A 26,963-nucleotide genomic window follows, 5' to 3' on the forward strand; every position below is an offset into this window, starting at 1 on the left:
CCGCATCAGGTCGTGTAGCTGAGCACTCAGAGTTGAAATATTTGAACTTCAGAAGTGATGCGACTCATCGCAAATCAGCTACTTTGCTTCGCGCCTCATCGCTTGCAGTGTGTCACAGCCTTTATACTTACTTATAGCGGCCTGGGGAGCCACCCTAATCTGAAACACCAATTTTGCTTTATTCTCTTGGTATTCTTAGTTGAAAGCTAAATGTAGGAAGGCTCATGTGATAATGTCTAAGCCCTTATAGCCCGACCTCTTATCACATGCTTTTTTATTTGCTTTTCACAACAGGGGAGAGCTAGTTCATGTGAGCCATATAGATAACATTGAGATCACACCTGTGGCTTGTGGCAGACACTGCACTAATTGGCTAAAATGAAAGTCAATAGATAATAAATAAAATGTCATGTGATCAGGGGGCTGTCAGAAGATGCTTAGATACAAGGTAATCACAGAGGTAAAACGCATATTGGTTAGGCAAAACTAGGGAATGGGTAATAAAGGGATTATCTATCTTTTTAAACAACACACATTCTGGTGTTGACTGACCCTTTAATGCAGTCTCGATATTCAAAGTTCCACTTTTTGCCTGAGTTGGGTTAGCACTAGTGTGCAAAATGTTTACTTTCAACTCCTAATACAAGCACATCTCGACATGCGCAAATAGCCTCTATCAAGTGAAGTTAAAGTGTGAGTGGGAGAGCTAATTTGCGCTCCATTCGTAACCTAGCCCAAGATGTTTAGCTTCCCTTTAAACTCTTTCTATATATAATGCATATGAAAGATTAGCAGTTACACATTTTACAACTAACAGCTTATATATGCTTGTGCACAACTTGATTTCTCACTGGCTAACGGAGACAATTCCCACAGTAGTATTTTAATTTATTTCAATTTAAGACAGGGCATAGGTAAAAAAAAACTGTTATACCAATGAATAAACACTCATTTAGATGTAACAAAGAAAAACATAACCTTATGTGCCCTTTTAAATATTCAAAAAGATGGGAAAATTTCTGAAGAAATAGCAGGATAATTTATTTTAAATTCAACAAGTAAGATATAAACCTTTACTTACAATAAATATTTGAACTGAATAATAAAGCATTTCATTGAATAATAATACACACCATGTTATTGTGATTATAGATTTATTAAAAATCATTAAAACCAGTTCAATCTAAAATCTTAGAACATTTGAATGTATTCATGAAATAATTAAGCCTTTCAGGATAACCAAGATGCCCTACGCAATTGTTTAGGGTCTGCATTTAGAAAATATAGATAAAAATCTTTGCGCAATTAGTGTACAAAACACCAGCTAATAAGCAGTGTAACATTGTAAAATGTAGACGCTTCATCATTTCTAAACAACTTGACACAAGTAAAATAACAAAGCAGTTTCATCTTAGGTGTGATTGTTTCTCATTCTGAGCAGACAAAGCCCTTGTTCAATTCATATTTGTGTAATGCCCTGGAAGAAATTAGGTTGCCATAAACTCCATTTTAGTCTCTGCAGCATGTAGCAATGAATATCACACTCAGCAGGATACAGTGGCACCTGGCTGTCCAGACCTAGTGCAACATAAAGCCATCTGGGGTAATTACAACAAGGTATTCTTTAAAGACCAGATGGGACCAACGAACAGAAGCCCTCTTCCCTCCCAGTCATTTACAGCATAATTCCTTTCAATGATATACTTAATCCCCCCACCAGCTACGCTTTTTACATTGCTGTTGTCACAGTCCCTTTATGTTAATTCAGCTGAGAGGCAGAGGAAAAGAGAGAAGGATAGTGAAAGACAGAAAGAGCCATGAGTTCCTCCAGGGACTAAAAAAGAATTATTCATCCTTAAAGTGTTTCCACTACATCAAATACAGTAACATTTTTTTTAAATGCTCAAAATTATCCCAAAAGAAGGTCAATGTTACAGCCATGTGCGACACCAGCTGAGGTTTATTTAGCCACCTGTTAGATAGGAGTTTTCTGTACATGCCTGTCTTGTTTTTAACCAGTTAAAAGGATCTTTTTTATTGACAGGCAGCCCTCCTTGCATTCAAAATCCTTAAGTCACGGCCTTCTTTTGTGATCATGTGTGCCACACAAAATTTAACTGAATTATGTTGTAAGCCTATCCAGTTTAAATCCCTAGCCCTTTATTTTCAATTAATTGTCTTCAACATTTTAGAGGGGTTTTTTTTGTTTGTTTTTTTCAAGGTGCATAATATTGAACTTGCACTTGCAGGTGTGCAATACAAAGTAACTGCTTTAAGTACATATATAATAAACTATATAATCTAAACTACTTTAATAAAAAAATATTAGTTAAAAAAAAATAATAATAAACATATATATATTTAATTTAATATATAATAAACTATATAATCTAACAACTACATTAAAAAATAAAAAAATAACAATAATAATTATATATATATATATATATATAAAATAAAAGCATCTATAATTATGTTGGCTGTGTATATATGCTTTAAGTAGTAATATTAATTGATTTATTAACAGTATTTAAATTAATCAAAAATATTTCTAAATAATAAAAAATGCAGACAAATATATATGTTGGTTGTGTTTATGTTCAATACAAATTAACGCTATGCCGATAAAACAAAGAAAAAAAATTCAGACAAATGAATTTTTCTAGTGTAATCATGATTTTAGCATAAGCATTTAGAATACACTTACAGAAGTCTTCTAAAATATGGCAGTGCTAAAATAACACTGATTCAATTTGTTTCAATTCATAAGCTAATGTTCAGAGCACAATTACTTTGCACACTGTTTTCATATGCAGAAGATGTTGATTAACTACTCAAGTTGTTTGCGTGTTTATTTACCTTAACCATGGTATAAATCTGTTTTATCTTTTCAGAAGTAAATTTAAGTTTTTAATGTCTTGAATTCAAGTTGGTAATTAGTCAAAAGGAAAACACAAGCTTTGAAAGCAGATATTTAAATGTCACAAAACTGCTCTTTTCATTTAAAATGTCAGACATTGAATATAATATGCATATCTTTATTTACATTACTCCTACAGAAATTTACATACATTTGCAGAAAAATATGTTATTTACATTTTTAAAACAATAAAAAGATTAAAGAGAAAAAAAAATATAAAACATGTATCTATCATTTGTCTATCATCTATCTATCTATCTATCTATCTATCTATCTATCTATCTATCCATCTATCTATCGATCTATCTATATCTATATATCTATCTATCTATATGTTATCATTACAATTATTATGATTATTATTATTATTATGATTATTATTATTTTTATTTTATTATTATTATTATTATTATTATTATTAGTAGTAGTAGTAGTAGTATCTATCATCTATCTATCTATCTATCATCTATCTATTTATCTATCTATCTATCATCTATCGATCATCTATCTATGTTATCATTACGAGTATTATGATTATTATGATTATAATGTTATTTTAATTAATAGTATTATTATCACATGGAGTTGTTCTCTGCATTTTAGAGGTGTGTCTAAAGGTTTTCTTCTAACCTTATAGGCTGCTAGGCCATTAGATTCAACGTGTTCAGGAAACACAAATATTTTGCTGTTGTAAACTCAAAAATTGCAGAATTAAAATACATTTTTTAACTGTATCAAGTATTGGGACAATTAACACAACTAATCAAATACTAGACAAGGAAGGTGGAGCAAGTATCTATGAATACCAAACATGATATCCATTTAACAAAGTAGACCCTCAGCAGCCCAATGAGCACCATTAATCTCCAAAGAGCTTACAATCTACAGGTTGAAAATGTGGGGAAGCTTGTCAGTTAATAGGCTTAGGTGTAGTATTGAAGGTAGATAGACTTGCGTAGAAGATTGCTATTTGTGAAATAATGGAGATAAATGAGTAAAAAAATATATTTAAGTGTGAGGTCATTGGGCCTCATTTGTGAACTGGCGTATGCCTCAGTGTTTCAGGCTCATGGAACAAGCCTAAAATGATAGTTAAGTAGCATGTGGCAGAATTAAATCATCCTAATCTGATTAAATCAGGATGATTGACAGCCCCTGCTCCTGCATGAGCAATGGGCAGCATTGCACAAGCAGTGACTTGTTTTGTTTAATGGTAAATGCAGGCAGCATATGCTGCAGGCTCACCTCAAAGCCAAGTGAACACTTTTGTCTGATTTCTCCATAAGCCAGCCTTATTTTTAACTGTTTATTTTTTATTTACTTTTTGTCTATTTTTTTGCAATCAGAGACACATTTAACAAATGTTACAGACTTTTGTTATCTTAGAAATAACCCAACAAACATAATCTCTAATTTGTGCTCATCATTGTGCATGGTACAATAATGTATTTATTTCTCATGATGATTTTTTTCCCTTTCACTAACTAAAGTCTGCAAACACAGTGAACACATTATTAATTGTAATGTTAGTTAATTAGATAATAGTTGATCCTATCTGCATGTAGGAAATCCAAATCCTTTGGAATTTTTCAAACACATTTCAGATTGATTGAAATACCGCAAAGTTGATGATATAGGTATTTATTGCATAGCATACCTGTATATCCTTCCACAGAAAACCTTAGCAAATGCTTTTTTCACTGGAGAAATGGATTTTGTGTAAGGATATACAAATTAGCCATCGCAATGCCATCACCTGCAACTAATTGCATGATAGTATGGCCTGTCAATCACCCAGAATAAACAAAGTTAACAAGCAGAGACTTTAAGCCCCAAGCTGTCTGGCTGGCTAAGTAGGGTTATGGCTATGACCAGGTTTATGGTCATTTAGTCTCTGGTCCTTCCCAATATGGAGGTAAGGTAAACATAGTAAATACAGAAGGAGCACTTGTTTCTGAGGAGGGTGTAGCCTCTTATTCTATATTGGAAGAGTTGGCATTGCTAGGAGTTAGATGTTAGCAGAAAATTGAGTTAAGGATCTCCCAAGAATAGGTCAAGATGATCAGTCACTGCTTAGCTTTAGATCCTTTGATTAGTGAAAGCATAGAAAAATAACCCAATGCTTCTGGGGAGTTAAGAGAGAAGGATGTTGAAAATGTTCTTGGTAGCCTAGGTAAACACATGGGTAGTCTATCTCTAGCAATTCCCCTGCAAATGCAACTCATGCTTTGGAGGTTGCCACCTTGTCCCAAATTCATGTTCCTTTCTCTTTGGATTTGATGAAGCTGTTCAACTTTCTAGCTTGGAACTACCCAGTAGCTTGACTTCAGTCTGTAAGGAGTAAAAAAGAGAAAGGTTTAGCCATATTCAAGTACAAGAGATAGTTTTGGCATCCTGATGTCTCCACTACTGGATTACTGCAACATAGACCAGTTATTTTCCATGCATCCAGCTCTCAAGTGGCAGTCAATGGTTAGAGGCTTAAACACTGATATAAGAGGATGTAGTAGGCCATATGCATCTGGCAGTATTACCTGTTTAATAATATATCATACTTAATCTACTTGTCCATTTACTAAGGAACACTCTTAATTAAATTTATACACTGGATCTTTTTACAAGGTTTTTACTTCTTTTTTGGTGTGGGTACATTGGTCAGATCATAAGGTTTCTCTCCAAACTTATGTCCATTAATCAGATGAAATATTTTGGTCCTCACAATTTAGATATCTGTGCATTAACATATTCTGCAGCGCTGTACCCATGTACAACTCTGCGGAATATGTTAGCGCTTCATAAATAAAGTATAATAATCATAATAATTAAGGTTTTTCTGTTAGTGAATTTTGATTTATTGATACAAAACCGAGATATTTTCTAAACAATTAATCACTATTTAAGTTGTTTAATTTTTAAGTGAAGTAACAATTATTACCTTTGAAGCAAAATATTTTTAAAAAAGCAGCACACAGTAATAATATTGATCAAAAATTCAAACCATTGATTTAAGTTCATATGGGGCAATTAAAACCCCTAAAAAAATAGGTAGTTTAAAGTAATGGTAAAGTTTGTTCTATTCTAATCTATCAGTGCATTCATTAATCATACTATTATCTAATTGCTAACTTTATTTTTTAAATTTCTTATTTTTTTTTCTTGTTTTAAAGGGACACTGAACCCAATTTTTTTCATTTGTAATTCAGAAAGAGCATGCAATTTTAAGCAACTTTCTAATTTACTCCTATTATCAATTTTTCTTCGTTCTCTTGCTATTATTATTTGAAAAAGAAGGCATCTAAGGTTTTTTTTTGGTTTCAGTACTCTGAACAGCACTTTTTTATTGGTGGATGAATTTATCCACCAATCAGCAAGGACAACCCAGGTTGTTCACCAAAAATGGGCCGGCATCTAAACTTACATTCTTGCATTTCAAATAAAGATAACAAGAGAATGAAGAAAATTTGATAATAGGAGTAAATTGAAAGTTGCTTAAAATTTCATGCTCAATCTGAATCACGAAAGAAAATTTTTGGGTACAGTGTCCCTTTAATATAATTAATTTTTGTTACCGTTTAGAGGATAGCTCCTTCAGATCTTTATTTCCTGAAGTTATGTCCTTTGACGTAGAGTGGTCCCACCCGCTCTATACGTATAATCTCACAAGCACGTTCACAAAGTCTAAATGCGCATGCGCGAGTTAACAACTGCGCATGTGATAGTCAGGGAATCCATTCTACATTGAGTGAACGGCAACGTGTGTGTAGTCAGAGAGGAAGTGTCACACATGCGCACTTAATAAAGTAGGCGGATGACGTGTGGTCACGGCCGCCTAATGGCCAGATTTTCAACTGGCTACGGCTAATCCTAGAACGTGACCAAGTAAAAAAAAATAATCAACAAACGGGTTGAATTTGCGGACCGGAAAATAAATAAATAAAACGGAGAATACTGCATTTAGAAGAAGATTAGAAAAAAAAGCATGAATGAAACTCCTATTGAGTTTTAATAAAGAATTCAATTTGGGATCATTGTAAAGGTAACTTTACCTTTACTTTAAGTGAGAAAAAGAAAAGGCACTTACCTGTGATCTAGTCTCCATTACAGAGCTTGCATAAAGTTAAAGGTGCAGTAAACACCTTGAGATTGTTAAATAAAATGTTTAGTTGTGTATAATGAAAAAACTTAATATATATATATAGTGTAAATATCTACTATATATATATATATAAACTTGCTATATATATTTTTTTTTTATTTCACCCCCTTTTCATGTAATTTAGCTCTGAAAATTGTGCCATGTCTAATACTTAGAACTTGAAATGCACCTGCTGACTTTTTAAGACTAGTCCTGCTATATATCTGTCCCTATAGACTAAAGTCCAGATTGGCTAATGCAAATAAGGCAAATGGTGGCTGGTGTTTGGTGATTAAAAATAAACACCAAAAAAAAGTATGTTAATTTGTTTTAAATACATTAGATTTAGCAGATATGGTATTTTACACCAACACAACAGTAATTTATTGTAATTACAAGGTGTTTACTGTCCCTTTAAGACAGCATGGACTACAGTGCAGTCTTCTGCAAACAAAAAGCATAATCATGTGCATTACTATCTTATTAGCTCCAGGTGATATTTTTGACAGGTTTTTGCTTTTTTTCACACTTAGACTAACAGCTATTTAATCCCCCCTTATGTTTTGTAGATAGTTTTTTTATTATTTTTTTCAGTTAACAGGAACTTGAAATCACAGCATGATTTCAGAGTCAAAAAGCAATTTTTCACATTATTAATTTTTATTTATACCATTTCCAAGTAGTACCGTTACTGTTTTCATTAAATTAAAGGGACATGAAACCCAACATTTTTCTTTCATGATTAAGATAGAGAATACACTTTTAAACAACTTTCTTATTACTTCTATTAACTAATTTATTTCATTCTCTTGGTATCATTTGTTGAAGGAGCAGCAATGCACTACCGGTTTCTGAAGACATGGGTAAACCAATGACAATCGGTATATATACGTATGCAGTGACCAATCAGCAGCCAGAACCTAGGTTCTTTGCTGCTCCTGAGCTTGCCAAGATAAACCTTTCAGTAAAGGATAACAAGAGCAGGAAACAAATTAAATAATTAAATAATTAAATTAGAAAGTTGTTTAAAATTGTATTCTCTATCTGAATCATGAAATATTTTTTTGGGGTTTCATGTCCCTTTAAGTTCCACAAAACCTTCTAGGTACTGCAATTTTTTTACCTGACAAATTCACAAGTGGCCATTGATCTATATAATATTTGCTTTGACATTTTTGCTATGCCTAGCACAACTAACTGATATACAATAACCTTAAAAAAACATAAAAGTGGAATGCAATCTTTTTTTGTGCTGCCTCTGGCAATGAAAAATCTGATGCCCCAAGAATCTCTCACAGCCTATGATTTTATTATCCTCATAACTTGAGTTGAGGCAAGAGGAGTTTGGTGCTCTAGAGAAGAAGGTGCGCAACTCAAATCTAAATATATATGAAATTAAAGCACTATCAAGACTTGCCAAAAAAAGAGGATTTGGTGATAAGGCAGGTGGATAAGGGGGGAGGGGTTGTGTTACAAAATATGTCAGATTATTTGCAAGAAGCAGATAGGATTTTACTAGATCAAGAATATTATAAAAAACTCACGTACAATCCCACTAAGACATATCTTACCAGTCTAATAAAAATAAAAGATAGGGGGCGCCATGTACTAAAGCGTCAATTTTCTCGCCGACAACGTGTCTGCTCGACTTGCTTGAACTTGCAGCTAGCGAGATGTTGCCCGCCCGCCATATGTACTAAAAACTATCCCAAAAATGTTTGCGTCTAATCCGCATCGAGCACTGGCGAATGATTCATACAAAGGCTTTTTAGAGGGGATCCTAACAAACAAGGAGAAAGAATACCTGGTACCAATGTCCCCAAATTTAGCATATTACTACCACCTCCCTAAAGTCCATAAATGTACCACTAATCCACCGGGTAGACCCATTATTTCGGGCATAGGGAGTTTGACAAGTAATTTGTCCGAATATGTGGATTATTTTCTGAAGAAACCAGTAAAGGGTTTACCTTCGTACATTAAGGATACTCCTGACCTTATTGCAAAACTATCAAAAATAGAAAAGGCAGGACGAAATTTAATTTGGTTCACCTGTGATGTCACATCACTCTATTCTAATATAGTGCATTACCTAGGTTTAGATGCTGTTGACACCTTTTTGAAAAGAGACAAATTCTTACCCAAGAAACAAAGATTATTTTTACTGGAGGCCATTTCGTTTGTGTTGAAACATAATTATTTTGTGTATCAGGAACAATTCTTTCTACAAATTAAAGGAACGGCCATGGGCACCAGATTTGCCCCTAGTTTTGCCAATTTATTTATGGGGATATTTGAGGAGAATTATATCTTTGACTCCCCCCTGGGGGCAAATCTGGTGTTCTATGGCCGTTTTATAGATTACCTTATCTTCATTTGGGTAGGGACAGAAGAAAATGCTTTGGACTTTATTAAGTCATTGAATGAGAATAATATGGGATTGAACTTTACACACAACATCAGTGTTAATAATATTGAATTTTTAGACTTGGTGCTTTATTGGGACAAAGCAGGTCACATATTAAAGAAAACCCACTTCAAAACAGTAGACACGAACAGTTACCTGAATTTTAAAAGTAACCATTACAAAGCATGGAAAAAGAATATACCATATAATCAGTTTTCTAGAATCCGTAGGAACTGTATTGATTTAGTTTCATTTGATGAACAAGCAGAAATTTTAAGAACTAGATTTGTGGAGAAAGAATCTCCTAGGGACTTAATTGAGGAGGGTTTTTTGAAGGCAAGAAATAAAGATAGGTCTGAATTTTTTGAAAAAGCTAAGATTAAAAATACATCTGAACCTAATGGTCCTTTTGAAGACAATAATATAAATAAAAATGATAATCTTAGGTTTATAACCAAATATACCTCTAACCACGATAAAATCAAGCGAATTGTCCACAAACATTGGAATATTTTACTTAATGACCCCATACTAAAAATTTTTTTGGATAAATATCCGATATGTACTTTTAAAAGAGCACCTTCATTAAAAAATAGACTTGCTCCAAGCAAAGTAGTAATGAATAAATATGGAAAAAAGAAAGGTCCAATGCTCAGAAACTGGCTATCTGGTAAAAAAGGATTTTATAAATGCAATCGAGTTAATTGCGGTCTGTGTGCTTTTACAATAGTGATGTCGCAAACAGTTTGCCGGAGAACAGTTCCCGGCGAACATAGCTTGTTTGCGTTCGCCCCTGCAGGCGAACATATGCGATGTTCGATCCGCCCCTATTCAACTTTGACACTGTATTTCACAGCCTTCAGACACATTTGAGCCAATCAGCAGCAGACACTCCCTCACAGACCCTCCCAGCTCCTGGGCAGCAGCCATTTTAGATTCATTACGATCCTGCTTTCTTAGTGAGAGGAGGTTTAGTGCTGCTGCTGCTGCAGACATTATAGGGAAATAGATAGCTAGTCTAGTGTATTTAGTGTCCACTACAGTCTCTGCTCTAAGGACAGCACCCCAAAAAGCCCTATTTAGGGCTAGAACTTCAGCCCAAAAAGCCCTTTTTAGGGCTTGAACTTCAGTAGTTTTTTTTTTTTTGTATTTGCATTTGCCTGGCTGTCAGCCTGTGTGTGAGGCTCACAGCATATACTGTGATTAGTGCCACCACTGATATCTGCTTAACATTAGTGCAAATTTAAACAAAAACAAAAAAAAATCATTTTGCTAGTGTAATCTAATTTCATTTTCTATCAGGCCTGTGTGTCAGGCTTACACAGCATATACTGTGGTTAATTGCTGTGCCAGCCACCACTCATATCTGCTTAACATTATTGTAAATTTAAAAAAAAAAATTAAATCATTTTGCTAGTGTAATCTAATTTCATTTTCTATCAGCCTGTGTCTCAGGCTCACACAGCATATACTGTGGTTAATTGCTCTGTGCCAGCCACCACTCATATCTGCTTAACATTAGTGTAAATTTAAACAAAAAAAAATTAAATCATTTTGCTAGTGTAATCTAATTTCATTTTCTATCAGGCCTGTGTGTCAGGCTTACACAGCATATACTGTGGTTAATTGCTGTGCCAGCCACTACTCATATCTGCTTAACATTAGTGTAAATTTAAACAAAAAAACTTTTAAATCATTTTGCTAGTGTAATCTAATTTCATTTTCTATCAGGCCTGTGTGTCAGGCTTACACAGCATATACTGTGGTTAATTGCTGTGCCAGCCACCACTCATATCTGCTTAACATTATTGTAAATTTAAAAAAAAAAAACTTTTAAATCATTTTGCTAGTGTAATCTAATTTCATTTTCTATCAGGCCTGTGTCTCAGGCTTACACAGTATATACTCTGGTTAATTGCTCTGTGCCAGCCACCACTCATATCTGCTTAACATTAGTGTAAATTTAAACAAAAAAACTTTTAAATCATTTTGCTAGTGTAATCTAATTTCATTTTCTATCAGGCCTGTGTGTCAGGCTTACACAGCATATACTGTGGTTAATTGCTGTGCCAGCCACCACTCATATCTGCTTAACATTATTTTAAATTAAAAAAAAAACTTTTAAATCATTTTGCTAGTGTAATCTAATTTCATTTTCTATCAGGCCTGTGTCTCAGGCTCACACAGCATATACTGTGGTTAATTGCTCTGTGCCAGCCACCACTCATATCTGCTTAACATTATTGTAAATTAAAAAAACAACAACTTTTAAATCATTTTTGCTAGTGTAATCTAAAAGTTGACAGTACCCAGCACTCACATTACACCATAAATAGTAATGATAATAAGAAACCGGGTCAGTGTCAGGAACTGGTATTAAATTAAAACATAACTTTTACTATTAACAAAGTAAAAAATGGTAAGGTGTACCAAGGTGTATTACATAGATAGTGTTGAGGACATACATTTAAAACTTAAAAAGAGGACTGTATGTGTGAGACACAGGAGCAAAATTATCTCCCTGGGTAAATATTAGACAAATAGTTAAGCTCAGAGCTCTTGAAATACACAGATTGCTCTAAAACTTGTCTATAAAAGGGGATTGAACCCAACAACATTATCTAATCTGAGCAATACTGGCATACAGAGCAGGAGCAGAGCCGGTGGACTATTGAGACTGAATAAGTGGAGGCAAATGCCTATATATATATATATATATATATATATATATATATATATATATATATATATATATATATATATAAATCTGAACGGTCCCAGGGAGGAACACAATTAGGGGTCTCACATGCACAGACAACGCCTGATGCGCATTTCGTCGCTAGCACGTCTTTCTCAGAGGGTAACCAGAGTCTGGACATTAGCCCGGTATTTGTATGGTCTTCTACCAATAGGAATTGGTTGTAAGCACACACCTCTCGAATCGGCCTATCATGATCAGTCTCCCGTCATTGGTTCAAGGTTGGTCACATGACCAAGTCTAGATAACAGCAAACGAGGTGCCAACAAAGTTAAATATCTCATTTACTAATGTTTGTAATCGGTCTTATAGTATATTGAGTTCTGTTGCCGTTAAGATTCACTGTTTGGGTATTTGTATGTGTGACTGTATTGAACATTATGTTAGCGCGAGATAACTTTTCCTATCGCAGTCTTGTTTTATGGTCAGGAGATTATCACATCTTCCAATCAAATTTATGTATGTCGTTACCAAGGAAATCTAAGTAAACATATAGCAGAAGTAATCCTTTTAAAGTGTCACAATTGTACGTAAAATAGTTACTTTAATATTTGAACAAGTTGTTGGTGTATAACTGCTCCGGTCAGACTAAGGGTATTTATCGGTGACCAGGTTTATTCATTTTAAGAATCATGAGATTCATTTTAAGAATCATAAGATGAAAACTGTATAGAAAATTATGTTAGCGCAAGATAACTTTCGAAGTAAGTTGTCTTAAAAAGAGTGAGGATTTGTATCTTGCAAATAATAAATATGGATAGGATTATGCCTGTCCAAGTGTTGTTTCCATATTGGTCAGGAGATTACTGTATCATCCAATCAGATTTATGATGTCCGTTACCGTAGAAATCTAGGTAAACAAATGGCAAGAGTAATTGAATTAAGTATCATGATCGTACTTAAAAATAATTCAGGATGAAACTTTAATATTTAAGCAGGTTGTCGGTGTATTACTGCTTCCATTCATACTAAGTGTATTTACAGGTGATCCAATTTATTCATTATAACAATCATAAGATAGAAATTGGAGCATAACATCTTGGCTCAGTTATCATAATAGTAGTTGTTAATATCTGTTTATGAACAAAGTTATTAGTTACCGATTACCAAATTGTGTATTCTATATAACACATAATAGAGCCACACAAGTAGGCATTCAGAGTATATTGCCAAATGTGTTAACGTTGTCAAATTGATATCAATATAAAATTAAATTTTATTTTTAATTTTTAATTACTTTGAAATTGAGCAAAAGATGATTTGTATCCTTGCGCTATCTCATCATAAGTATCAGACTTATCATCTGTTCATAATGACCTGTATTCATTGCCATAACGATCTAACCAGATACTGCTTGCAGGAATACAGTCTTACAGTGATATAATGGTTTAAGGTAAAAGACTAAATAATGGAATTTGGAATTCTACAGTTTATAACTTGTTCCTTTGTTTACACCAAAGGGTTATGATCGTAACAGTCATTGTTGATTCCTTGGTGTGCAGAAATTTTATATTTGCGTAATATAGCAGGAGTTAGTAAAGTAAGAATTTTACGATCTATAGTTTATATTGTCAGGACCCCGAAAGGACATACAATATACTTTTGCAAATAAAACGTTAGATTGTTAGCCCACCACTAATACTCTTATAGTATTAACATATACAAATTGGATTTTATCATTGCGTGTACCATGAAATAAACTAACACATACATATAAGTACTGTTATCAGTACTACATAATCAAAGTAAGTACACAAAATTAATGTTGATTTGTGTTCAAAAAAGTCAGTGAGTATATTTGTCATACCAAAGATTTAAAGTACTCATACATATTATTTCAAGCAATTGGGCACTTCTTTACAAAAATGCTGAAAATCCATCTTGTTCGTTAATTCCATTTGGTGTAAGGGTATTAAGCCAAAAAATCCAGCGACATTCAGATTGGAGCAGCATTTGCTCTATGTCACCTCCTCTGATGCCTGGTTTTATAACCTGTAGTACAGAGACTTTAAGAAGTAGTCTGGAACCATGTTTTTTTAAATAATGTCTTGCTACCGGAGTAAGTGTTTTGTTTTTACCTATATCCGTTATACAGTTTTTAATGCTGTTGATGTGTTCACCTATTCTGGTGCATAGTTCTCTGGTCGTGATACCAACATATCTCATGCCACATTCACATCGTAAACAGTAGACCACATTTTTGGTCCTACAATTAGCGAAACAATGCATCCGTTTGGTTCCAGTACGTGTTGGAAATTCTCTTTCATCATGAATATATTCACAGAAACTGCATGAGCCACAAGCATAAGTTCCACATAGTCTTTTATTGCTTGTTTTTTTCCTAATAAAATGATTCTGTACCAGTTTATTCCCTATTGTTGGTGCTCTGCGCCACCTGGTGTTTATCCTTTCGCCTATACTATTGGCCAAAACTGGATCCGATTTCAAAATACCAACGTGTTTGTTAAGTATTTCATAGATATGCTGATGTTCTGAATTATAGGTCGTTACAAATCTTACAGTATTTTCGGGATTTGTGCTTTTCTTTTTTGGTATAAGTAAGGAGTCTCTTGAGGTTCTTTTGGCACGTTGAAATGCCAGTCTTATCATTTTTCGCGTGTAGCCTCTCTCCTTCAAACGTAATTTAAGTTCTTTTGCTCTTTTGAGGAAAACACATTCATATGTACAATTTCTCCTGATTCTCAGGAATTCTCCTGTGGGGATTGCTCTTTTTGTTTGTGTAGTATGACAGCTGTCGTATTGAAGTAAGGAATTTGTTGCTGTCTTTTTCCTGTATAGATCTGTTTTGAGTATATTTCTCTCATCCTTATAGATCATAATGTCAAGGAATTCTACTTTTGAATAACTTATGTTATGTCAGTTTTAAATTGAGGTCATTTTTATTTAATAATGATTTAAATTCTTTGAATTTATTAGCACTGCCTGTCCAAATGATGAATAAGTCATCTATGTAGCGATTCCACATGCTTATGTACTGTGTGTATTGTAACATGTCCTCTCCAAAAACATTTTCACGCTCCCACCACCCCAAATAGATATTCTCATATGTGGGGGCACAGCTTGAGCCCATTGTGGTCCCCTGTACTTGTAGGTAAAATCTATCATTAAATATAAAGTAGTTGTGTTTTAGGACGAAATGTAATAATTTCATTATGAAATCATTGCGTTCATTTTTGTCATTAGAATGCATGTCTAAAAAGTATTTAACCGCATCACAGCCTTTGTCATGTTTTATAGATGTGTAAAGTGACTCAACATCACAGGTTATTAACAGTGTTTGTGCGTCTACAGTTATGTCATTTATTTTTCCAAGTATGTCCATTGTGTCCATGGTGTAAGATGGGAGAGAAGTCACTATATCTCGTAAGTATAGGTCAAGAAATCTGCTGGCTTGTTCACATAGACTACCTATACGTGAGACTATAGGTCTACCTGGTGGTTTATTTTTATTTTTGTGAACTTTTGGTAGGAGATACAATGTTGCAATTTTGGGGGTTTTGACTTCTAGGAAGCAGTATTCCTTTTGGCTAATGGTCCCATTCATTTTTGCTTCTGTTATTAGGCTCTTATAGTTCATCAAAAATTGAGTGGTTGGATTCGAAAATAATAGTTTATAACATTTCTTATCATTGAGTTGTTTATTAGCCTCCTGTATGTACTCCTCCTTGTCCCAGATAACTACATTACCCCCTTTGTCTGATGCCTTAATCACCACATCTTCCCATGTTTTAATTTCCATGAGTACTTCATTTTCTGCTTTGGTCAGTTTAAAGGTTTTCTTATCATCATTTATTTTCAGGAAGTCAGTCATAACCATATTTTGGAATACTTGTAGTGGTGCTATTTTGTTAATTGTTGGCATAAATTTGGATTTGATTTTAAGTTTCTTATCCAAAGTAACCTCAGAAGTCTCAGGGACAGACCTCTCACTCTCATTCCAAAGTTCAACTAAGGTTTCTAAAGTTCTTAACTCATCAGTAGTCGGGTCATTTTGAGTATTAAACATCGTCTTTAATGCCAGTTTGCGGCAGAACAAGTGGAGGTCCTTGATTAATTCAATCTTATCAAGAGACGGTGTGGGTGAGAAAGAGAGGCCTCTAGCTAGAACCTTAGTATGTTCTTGGTTCAAGATTCTTTTAGAAATGTTAATTACTTGTAGTCTATTCTCCTCTTCTACCACTTGGGTCTCCTGCCCCAATCTTCCCTCCTCATATGTTGGTTGTCCTTGACATATCCCCATTTTGTTCTGTCCCTTAGTGTTCTGTTCCCTACCCTTGCCCCGTCTTGTTGCTCTTTTGCCCCTGATTCTAGTTGATCCGATTTTCGACCTAAAAAACTACTACTGGTAGCATTACTGTGTTCTGTGTCGCTATCCTCCACAGTGGAGGAATCATAGTCTGACTGTGTGGTATCTTTAGGGGGCGGTAAACAATTTACTGGCCTACGTCTGGGCATTTTTTCATCCCTCGTAAAGATTCGTCCTTTCTCAAAGTCCTTTAAGTCTCTTTTCATCTTACTACATTTAGTCTGTATAATTTCCTTTACCCTTTTGTCCAATTCATCTCTCAGGTCTTTGTAGGCTTGTTTAAATTTATCAATATTATCAAATTTTTGTAATTTTATATTGTAGTCCTCAATCTCTTTATTGAGATCTACCATTACCTCTGCTTCATAATCTGATAAAATGGCAACCACAATTTCTGAGCAGTTAATGAGGGCTTGTTCCCACCTATCTTTATAGGAGTCTATGTGGAAAGCAAAAGAGGGGAATAAGCGTACTCTTAAGCCCCTTGGTATGAGATGTTTTGCAAGGTACTTATCATAGGCACTATTGTTCCAGAATGATCTGGTATGTTTTTTGATTAGGTGTCCTAGGGATTTTAATCCTTCCTCCCAATTATTAATTTCTGCGTCAATGTTAGTTGTTTGATCGCAAAAACCTGCAAATGTTTTTTCAATGTCTTTCATGCGTTGATAATGACTGTTTTTAAAATCTTGTGATAGGCTAGATGCCATATTAAATTGGTGTGTTAGATGCTAAAGATTCTTTTATAATAGGTTTAAACACCTAAAAGAAACGCTGTCTTAAACAGCAGAGTATAATAGTAGAAATATATTAGGACGGTACTAATATAGAGCCCCTTCAATTGTAATATAAAGCATTAAGTATAGATATACAATCTTTTTTTCTTTTTAAACCAGTTAGATTCACTGGTAATTTATCAGGAAGGGGGGGGGGTGCTAACTGTCTAATAGGTATATGTATAACCAAAAGAGAAAAGTTGACAGTACCCAGCACTCACACAACACCATATGTGGAATGAGAGTGAGGGGTCTGTCCCTGAGACTTCTGAGGTTACTTTGGATAAGAAATTTAAAATCAAATCCAAATTTATGCCAACAATTAACAAAATAGCACCACTACAAGTATTCCTAAATATGGTTATGACTGATTTCCTGAAAATAAATGATGATAAGAAAACCTTTAATCTGACCAAAGCAGAAAATGAAGCACTCATGGAAATTAAAACATGGGAAGATGTGGTGATTAAGGCATCAGACAAAGGGGGTAATGTAGTTATCTGGGACAAGGAGGAGTACATACAGGAGGCTAATAAACAACTCAATGATAAGAAATGTTATAAACTATTATTTTCGAATCAAACCACTCAATTTTTGATGAACTATAAGAGCCTAATAACAGAAGCAAAAATGAATGGGACCATTAGCTAAAAGGAATACTGCTTCCTAGAAGTAAAAAAACAAACAAAATTGCAACCTTGTATCTCCTACCAAAAGTTCACAAAAATAAAAATAAACCACCAGGTAGACCTATAGTCTCAAGTATAGGGAGTCTATGTGAACAAGCCAGCAGATTTCTTGACCTATACTTACGAGATATAGTGACTTCTCTCCCATCTTACACCAGGGAAACAATGGACACACTTGGAAAAATAAATGACATAACTGTAGACGCACAAACACTGTTAATAACCTGTGATGTTGAGTCACTTTACACATCTATAAAACATGACAAAGTCTGTGATGCGGTTAAATACTTTTTAGACATGCATTCTAATGACAAAAATGAACGCAATGATTTCATAATGAAATTATTACATTTCGTCCTAAAACACAACTACTTTCTATTTAACGATAGATTTTACCTACAAGTACAGGGCACCGCAATGGGCTCAAGCTGTGCCCCCACATATGCGAATAACTATTTGGGGTGGTGGGAGCGTGAAAAAGTTTTTGGAGAGGACATATTACAATACACACAGTACATAAGTATGTGGAATCGCTACATTGATTACTTTTTCATCATTTGGACAGGCAGTGCTAATAAATTCAAAGAATTTATATCATTATTAAATAAAAATGACCTCAATTTAAAACTGACTTATAACATAAGTGATTCAAAAGTAGAATTCCTTGACATTATGATCTATAAGGATGAGAGAAATATACTCAAAACAGATCTATTCAGGAAAAAGACAGCGACAAATTCCTTACTACAATACGACAGCTGTCATACTACACAAACAAAAAGAGCAATCCCCACAGGAGAATTCCTGAGAATCAGGAGAAATTGTACATATGAATGTGTTTTCCTCAAAAGAGCAAAAGAACTTAAATTACGTTTGAAGGAGAGAGGCTACACGCGAAAAACGATAAGACTGGCATTTCAACGTGCCAAAAGAACCTCAAGAGACTCCTTACTTATACCAAAAAAGAAAAGCACAAAGCCCGAAAATACTGTAAGATTTGTAACGACCTATAATTCAGAACATCAGCATATCTATGAAATACTTAACAAACACGTTGGTATTTTGAAATCGGATCCAGTTTTGGCCAATAGTATAGGCGAAAGGATAAACACCAGGTGGCGCAGAGCACCAACAATAGGTAATAAACTGGTACAGAGTCATTTTATTAGGAAGAAACAAGCAATAAAAGACTATGTGGAACTTATGCTTGTGGCTCATGCAGTTTCTGTGAATATATTCATGATGAAAGAGAATTTCCAACACGTACTGGAACCAAACGGATGCTTGGTTTCGCTAATTGTAGGACCAAAAATGTGGCCTACTGTCTACGATGTGAATGTGGCATGAGATATGTTGGTATCATGACCAGAGAACTACGCACCAGAATAGGTTAACACATCAACAGCATTAAAAACTGTATAACGGATATAGGTAAAAACAAAACACTTACTCCGGTAGCAAGACATTATTTAAAGAAACATGGTACCAGACCACTTCTTAAAGTCTCTGTACTACAGGTTATAAAACCAGGCATCAGAGGAGGTGACATAGAGCAAATGCTGCTCCAATCTGAATGTCGCTGGATTTTTTGGTTTAATACCCTTACACCAAATGGAATTAACGAACAAGATGGATTTTCAGCATTTTTGTAAAGAAGTGCCCAATTGCTTGAAATAATATGTATGAGTACTTTAAATCTTTGGTATGACAAATATACTCACTGACTTTTTTGAACACAAACCAACATTCATTTTATGTACTTACTTTGATTATGCAGTACTGATAACAGTACTTATATGTATGTGTTAGTTTATTTCATGGTAAATGCAATGATAAAATCCAATATGTATATGTTAATACTATAAGAGTATTAGTGGTGGGCTAACAATCTAACGTTTTATTTGCAAAAGTATATTGTATGTCCTTTCGGGGTCCTGACAATATAAACTATAGATCGTAAAATTCTTACTTTACTAACTCCTGCAATATTACGCAAATATAAAATTTCTGCACACCACGGAATCAACAATGACTGTTACGATCATAACCCTTTGGTGTAAACAAAGGAACAAGTTATACACTGTAGAATTCCAAATTCCATTATTTAGTCTTTTACCTTAAACCATTATATTACTGTAAGACTGTATTCCTGCAAGCAGTATCTGCTTAGATCGTTATGGCAATGAATACAGGTCATTATGAACAGGTGATAAGTCTGATACTTATGATGAGATAGGGCAAGGATACAAATCATCTTTTGCTCAATTTCATTTAAAAATTTAAAATAAAATTTAATTTTATATTGATATCAATTTGACAATGTTATCACATTTGGCAATATACTCTGAATACCTACTTGTGTTATATAGAATACACAATTTGGTAGTAGTGATGTCCCAAACTGTTCGCCCGCGAACGGTTCCCTGTGAACATAGCTTGTTCGTGTTCGCCGCTGCGGGCGAGCATATGCGATGTTCGATCGCCCCTTATGTGTCATCATTGAGGAAACTTTGACCCTGTATGTCACAGCCTTCTGACACATTAGAGCCAATCAGCAGCAGACACTCCCTCACAGACCCTCCCAGCTCCTTGGCAGCAGCCATTTTAGACTCATTTCTTAGTGAGAGGAGCGTTAGTGTTACTGCTGCTGACATAATAGGGAAATAGATAGCTAGGATAGTGTATTTAGTGTCTACTACAGTCCTGAAGGACTCATCTCTGCTGCAAGGACAGCACCCCAAAAAGCCCTTTTTAGGGCTATAACTTCAGTCGTTTTTTTTTCTTTGTATTTTTATTTGCATTTGCCTGGCTTTCAGCCTGCGTGTGAGGCTTACAGCATATACTGTGATTAGTGCCACCACTGATATCTGCTTAATATTAGTTTAAATTTAACCAACAAAAATTTGAAATTATTTTGCTAGTGTAATTTATTTTCATTTTCTATCAGGCCTGTGTGTTTCTGACTTACAGAGCATACTGTGGTTAATTGCTGCCCTACCTAGGCTAGCAGCCACGACTCATATGTGCTTAACCTTTTTTTAAATTAAAAAAAAAAAAACTTTAAATCATTTTGCTAGTGTAATCTATTTTTATTTTCTATCAGGCCTGTGTGTTTATGACTTATAGAGCATAATGTGGTTAATTGCTGCCCTACCTAGGCTAGCAGCCACAACTCATATGTGCTTAACCTTTTTTTAAATTAAAAAAAACCTTTAAATCATTTTGCTAGTGTAATCTAATTTTATTTTCTATCAGGCCTGTGTGTTTCTGACTTACAGAGCATACTGTGGTAATTGCTGCCCTACTTAGGCTAGCAGCCACGACTCATATGTGCTTAACCTTTTTTTAAATTAAAAAAAAAACTTTAAATAATTTTGCTAGTGTAATCTAATTTTATTTTCTATCAGGCCTGTGTGTTCCTGACTTACAGAGCATAATGTGGTTAATTGCTGCCCTACCTAGGCTATCAGCCACGACTCATATGTGCTTAACCTTTTTTTAAATTAAAAAAAACCTTTAAATCATTTTGCTAGTGTAATCTAATTTTATTTTCTATCAGGCCTGTGTGTTTCTGACTTACAGAGCATACTGTGGTTAATTGCTGCCCTACCTAGGCTAGCAGCTACGACTCATATGTGCTTAACCTTTTTTTTAATTAAAAAAAAAACCTTTAAATCATTTTGCTAGTGTAATCTAATTTTATTTTCTATCAGGCCTGTGTGTTTCTGACTTACAGAGCATACTGTGGTTAATTGCTGCCCTATGTAGCAGCCAGCCAGTGCCACCACTCATATCTTCTGAACATTATTTTAAAGTTAAAAAAAACTTTTAAATTATTTTGCTAGTGTAATCTAATTTCATTTTCTATCAGGCCTGTGTGTTTCTGACTTACACAGCATACTGCGATGTGGTTAATTGCTGCCCTACCTACCAGCCACGACTCAAATCTGCTTTACATTATTTTAAAGTTAAAAAAAAAATTTTTAAATCTTTTTGCTAGTGTAATCTAATTTCTTTTTCCATCAGGCCTGTGTGTTTCTGACCCACATCATATAGTGTGACACAGATTAATAGCTCTTTTTTCCACCACTTTTATCTGGTGTAACAACATTAGTGTAAATTTTTGTAATTTTTTTTTTTTACATCAGTCCTCTTCTAGTGTTATTTAATTTTAGTTGAAGGCCAGCCAGGCTGCCATTAGTGCCAGCCTGTGTGTCAGGCTGCCAGCATATACTGTGCCTACTTCCATCCTCAGTGCCAGTCCACGACTCCTATCTGGTGTAACATTATATGAAATTTTGTAAAAAAAAACTTTTACATCAGTCTTCTAGTGTTATTTAATTTTAGTTTACAGGCCAGCCTGCCGCCACTAGTGCCAGCCTGTGTGTCAGGCTGCCAGCACACACTTTGCCTAGTTCTATCCTGAGTGCCATTACTCCTATCTGTTGTAACATTTTTGTAACTTATTTAAAAACAAACTGTTACATCAGTCTGCTATTGTTATTTAATTGCAGTTGCCTGTCTGTCAGCGTGTGTGCCAGGCCCACTTTCCAACTAGTGCCACAAATCATATTTTTTATAACAGTAGTGTAAATATTTAAAATAAAATCTTTTTTTACTGTGAATAATCATCCTGCTAGTGCAATTGAATTGCAGTTGCCTGCCTGCCAGCGTGTGTGCCAGGCCCACTTGCCAACTAGTGCCACCAATAATATTTGTTGTAACATGAATTGAAAATATTTTAAATCATAACTTTTTGACAGTGAATCATCAGTCTGCTAGTGCCATTGAATTGCATTTTCCTCCTGCCTGCCAGCGTGTGTGCCAGGCCCACTAGCCAACCACTGCCACCAATCATATTTGTTGTAACAGTATTGAAAATATTTTAAATCATAACTTTTTTGACTGTGAATCTTCAGTCTCCTAGTGCCATTGAATTGCAATTGCCTGCCTGCCAGCGTGTGTGCCAGGCCCACTTGCCAACTAGTTACACCAATCATATTAGTTGAAACAGTATTGTAAATATTTAAAATAAAAAAATCTTAGACTGTAAATCATCAGTCTGCTAGTGCCATTGAATTGCAGTTTCCTCCTGCCTGCCAGCATGTGTGCCAGGCCCACTAGCCAACTAGTGCCACCAATCATATTTGTTGTAACAGTATTGAAAATATTTTAAATCATAAATTTTTTGACTGTAAATCATCAGTCTGCTAGTGCCATTGAATTGCAGTTTCCTCCTGCCTGCCAGCATGTGTGCCAGGCCACTTGCCAACTAGTTACACCAATCATATTTGTTCTAACAGTATTGCTAGTGCCATTGAATTGCAGTTTCCTCCTGCCTGCCAGCGTGTGTGCCAGGCCCACTAGCCAAACACTGCCACCAATCATATTTGTTGTAACAGTATTGAAAATATTTTAAATCATAACCTTTTTGCCTGTGAATCATCAGTCTCCTAGTGCCATTGAATTGCAGTTGCCTGTGTGCCAGGCCCACTTGCCGTTTCCAACTAGTGCCACCAATCATATTTGTTGTCACCAATCAGTATTGTCAATTTAAAAAAAAAAAAATTTTGGACTAAGAAGCATGACTCAGCTAGTGTAATCTAATTGCAGTTGCCTTCCTCCCAGCGTGTGTGCAAGACAGGCCCACTTGCCAACTAGTGCCACCAATCATATTTGTTGTCACAGTACTTTTAATATTTAACCCCTTAATGACCACAATGTACCCTGTATGTCACTGTTCGTTAAGGGTTTTTTCAGGACACAATAGCACAAGTCTAGTAAGAAGACACTATTAATACCCTCCCTCCAGCAGGCTTTGTGGAATAGAGCAGTCTCAACGCTGGTGGCAAGACTGCGCTATAAAACAATCAAGTCCCAAAAAAAGGCCAGTGACATACAGGGTACGTCGTTGGTCCTTAAGGGGTTAAAAAATAAACATTTTTTACTTTGAAACATCAGTTTTTTGTTGTTGTCAGGCTCACAGCGTATACTGTGCCCACTTGCCCAGTGTCACCACTGATAATTTGTTTAATAGTATTGTAATTGTACATTTAAAAAAAAATTAAAGGCAGAGGCAGGCCACCCCGCAGGTTCCATCGTGGTTGTGGTGCTGTGATTCCTTTAGACCCTACAAATATGCACATTGTTCAGACGCCTGGTGCCAGGGGGGACGCGAAAAGTTCTGAGGAGGACCTAGTTGAATGGCTAACACAGGACACCCAATCTTCTACAGCTTCCGCTCCTAGTCCTCCTAACCTTGATGCACCATCTACGTCCAGCTGTGCTTTGGGCACCTCTCAAGTGACCAGTGCCACTCGCCCGCCAGTCGCCACCACCAACACTAGCACCACAGCCGCTTCACTTGATCTGTCACAGGTGTTATTGACACATCAGTTGGAAGAAATGAGTGATGCGCAACCATCATTGACAGAGGATGTAGATAACAGTTATATGTCTCAGTCAGGCAGCATTACAGACATGAAGGTACGGTGTGGTGATGATGTTGTACCTGCTGCTGCTTCCTTTCTTGATGTGTCAGATACAAGTGAAGCAGTTGATGATGATGTGTCGGTGGATGTCACATGGGTGCCTGCTAGAAGAGAAGAAGAAGAGGGGGAAAGTTCAGATGGGGAGACAGAGAGGAGGAGGAGGAGACGAGTTGGAAGCAGGGGGAGGTCGTCGCAAGGAGCTAGTGGCACAGTCAGACAGCATGCATCGGCACCCGGGGTCAGCCAGACAGCACGCCGACGACCATTAACGCATGCTATTGCCACCACCAGAATGCCGTCATTGCAGAGCTTAGCAGTGTGGCATTTTTTTGTGTGTCTGCCTCTGACAACAGCGATGCCATTTGCAACCTGCGCCAAAAGAAACTGAGTCATGGGAAGTCTAACACCCACCTAGGTACAACTGCTTTGCGAAGGCACATGGTCTCACATCACAAACGCCGATGGGAAGAACACATGAGTAGAAGCAGCACACAAACTCAAAGCCGCCCTCCTCCTCCTGTCCAGCATATTCAGCCATGTCAACCACTGCTGTCCTCCTTGCCCCCTCTCAACCATCCTACACTGAGTCTCTCTTACGTAGCAGTTCCTGGTCATCTGCCCACAGTCAGGTCTCTGTCAAGGACATGTTTGAGCGTAAGAAGTCAATTTCTCAAAGTCACCCCCTTGCCCGGTGTCTGACAGCTGGCTTGTCTGAACTCTTAGCCCGCCAGCTTTTACCATACAAGCTTGTGGAGTCTGATGCTTTCAAAAAATTTGGATCTATTGGGACACCGCAGTGGAAGGTACCTGGCAGAAATGTCTTTTCACAAAAGGCAATCCCAAACCTGTACTCTGTTGTGTGAAAGGAAGTAATGGCATGTCTGGCGCACAGCGTTGGGGCAAGGGTCCATATGACCATGGATAGCTGGTTTGCAAAGCATGGTCAGGGCAGGTATATCACCTACACTGCGCATTGGGTAAACCTGCTGACATCTGACAAGCATGGAATGCGTGGGAGAGTCACACCGCACCAGCACTCCTGACCACCCTGAAAGCACAGGTGGATCAGTGGCTGACTCGGCACCAACTGGAGATTAGCAAGGTTGTTTCTGACAATGGAAGTAATTTGGTGGCGGCATTGAAATTGGGCAAGTTGACACATGTGCCGTGCATGGCACATGTGTGTAATCTGATTGTACAACGCTTTGTGCATAAATACCCAGGCTTAGAGGACGTCCTGAAGCAGACCAGGAAGGTGTGTGACCATTTCAGACGTTCCTACACGGCCATGGTGCACTTGTCCGATATCCAGCGTCAAAACAACCTGCCAGTGAGGCGCTTGATTTGCGACAGCCCGACACAGTGGAATTCAACACTCCTAATGTTCGACCGCCTGCTCCAACAAGAAAAAGCTGTTAATGAGTATTTGTATGACCGGGGTGCTAGGACAGCCTCTGGGGAGCTGGGGATTTTTTTGCCAAATTACTGGACGCTCATGCGCAATGACTGTAGGCTCATGCGTCCTTTTGAGGAGATGACAAACCTTGTCAGTCACACCGAAGGCACCATCAGCGACATCATACCATTTGTTTTCTTCCTGGAGCGTGCCCTGCGAAGAGTGCTGGATCAGGCCATAGATGAGCGTGAAGAGGAAGAGGAAGAGTTGTGGTGTCCATCACCACCAGAAACAGCCTTATCAGCATTGCTTGCTGGACCTGCGGCAATGCAGGGAGAGGATTGTGAGGAAGAGGAGTCAGAGGAGGGATGTGGCTTTGAGGAGGAGGAGGAAGACCAAGCACAACAGGCATCCCAGGGTGCTCTATAAGATAAAACAGAATGGAGGGGCGCCTCATGTGTGGTATCATCTATTAATTAACAGCGAGTCACAGAACTATTGCCAAATGGGTACTCACAAATTTGGAGAGCACACTTATGTGCTGGTAGGGGCGGGCTGCAGAATTAGAAAGGTGTGACAGCTCACCCACTTGAAGGCGCTCTTGGCGTAAGATGGTGGTGCTATAAGGGAGACAAGAAATATGGGCACTACATGTGCAGACTATTAATGGTACAACCACAACAGATTCCTTAATGTGGAGGGTACTCACATATTCCCAGAGCACATCCCAGGGTGCTCGTTGTTGTCACCTCTCTGGTACCCGTGGTGTTGTACGTGGCTGGGGGGAAGAAGATACCCTCAGTGAGATCAGTGAGGAAAAGGAACGGGACATGATTAGCTCGGCATCCAACCTTGTGCAAATGGGGTCTTTCATGCTGTCGTGCCTGTTGAGGGACCCTTGTATAAAAATGCTAAAGGAGAACGACCTGTACTGGGTGTCTACGCTACTAGACCCCCGGTATAAGCATAAAGTGCCTGAAATGTTACCAAATTCCCGCAAGTCAGAAAGGATGGGGCATTTTAAAAATAAATTAAAAACTATGCTTTACACAGCGTATAAGGGT

The sequence above is a fragment of the Bombina bombina genome, chromosome 2 (assembly GCF_027579735.1).
Source record: "Bombina bombina isolate aBomBom1 chromosome 2, aBomBom1.pri, whole genome shotgun sequence".
Taxonomy (NCBI): domain Eukaryota; kingdom Metazoa; phylum Chordata; class Amphibia; order Anura; family Bombinatoridae; genus Bombina; species Bombina bombina.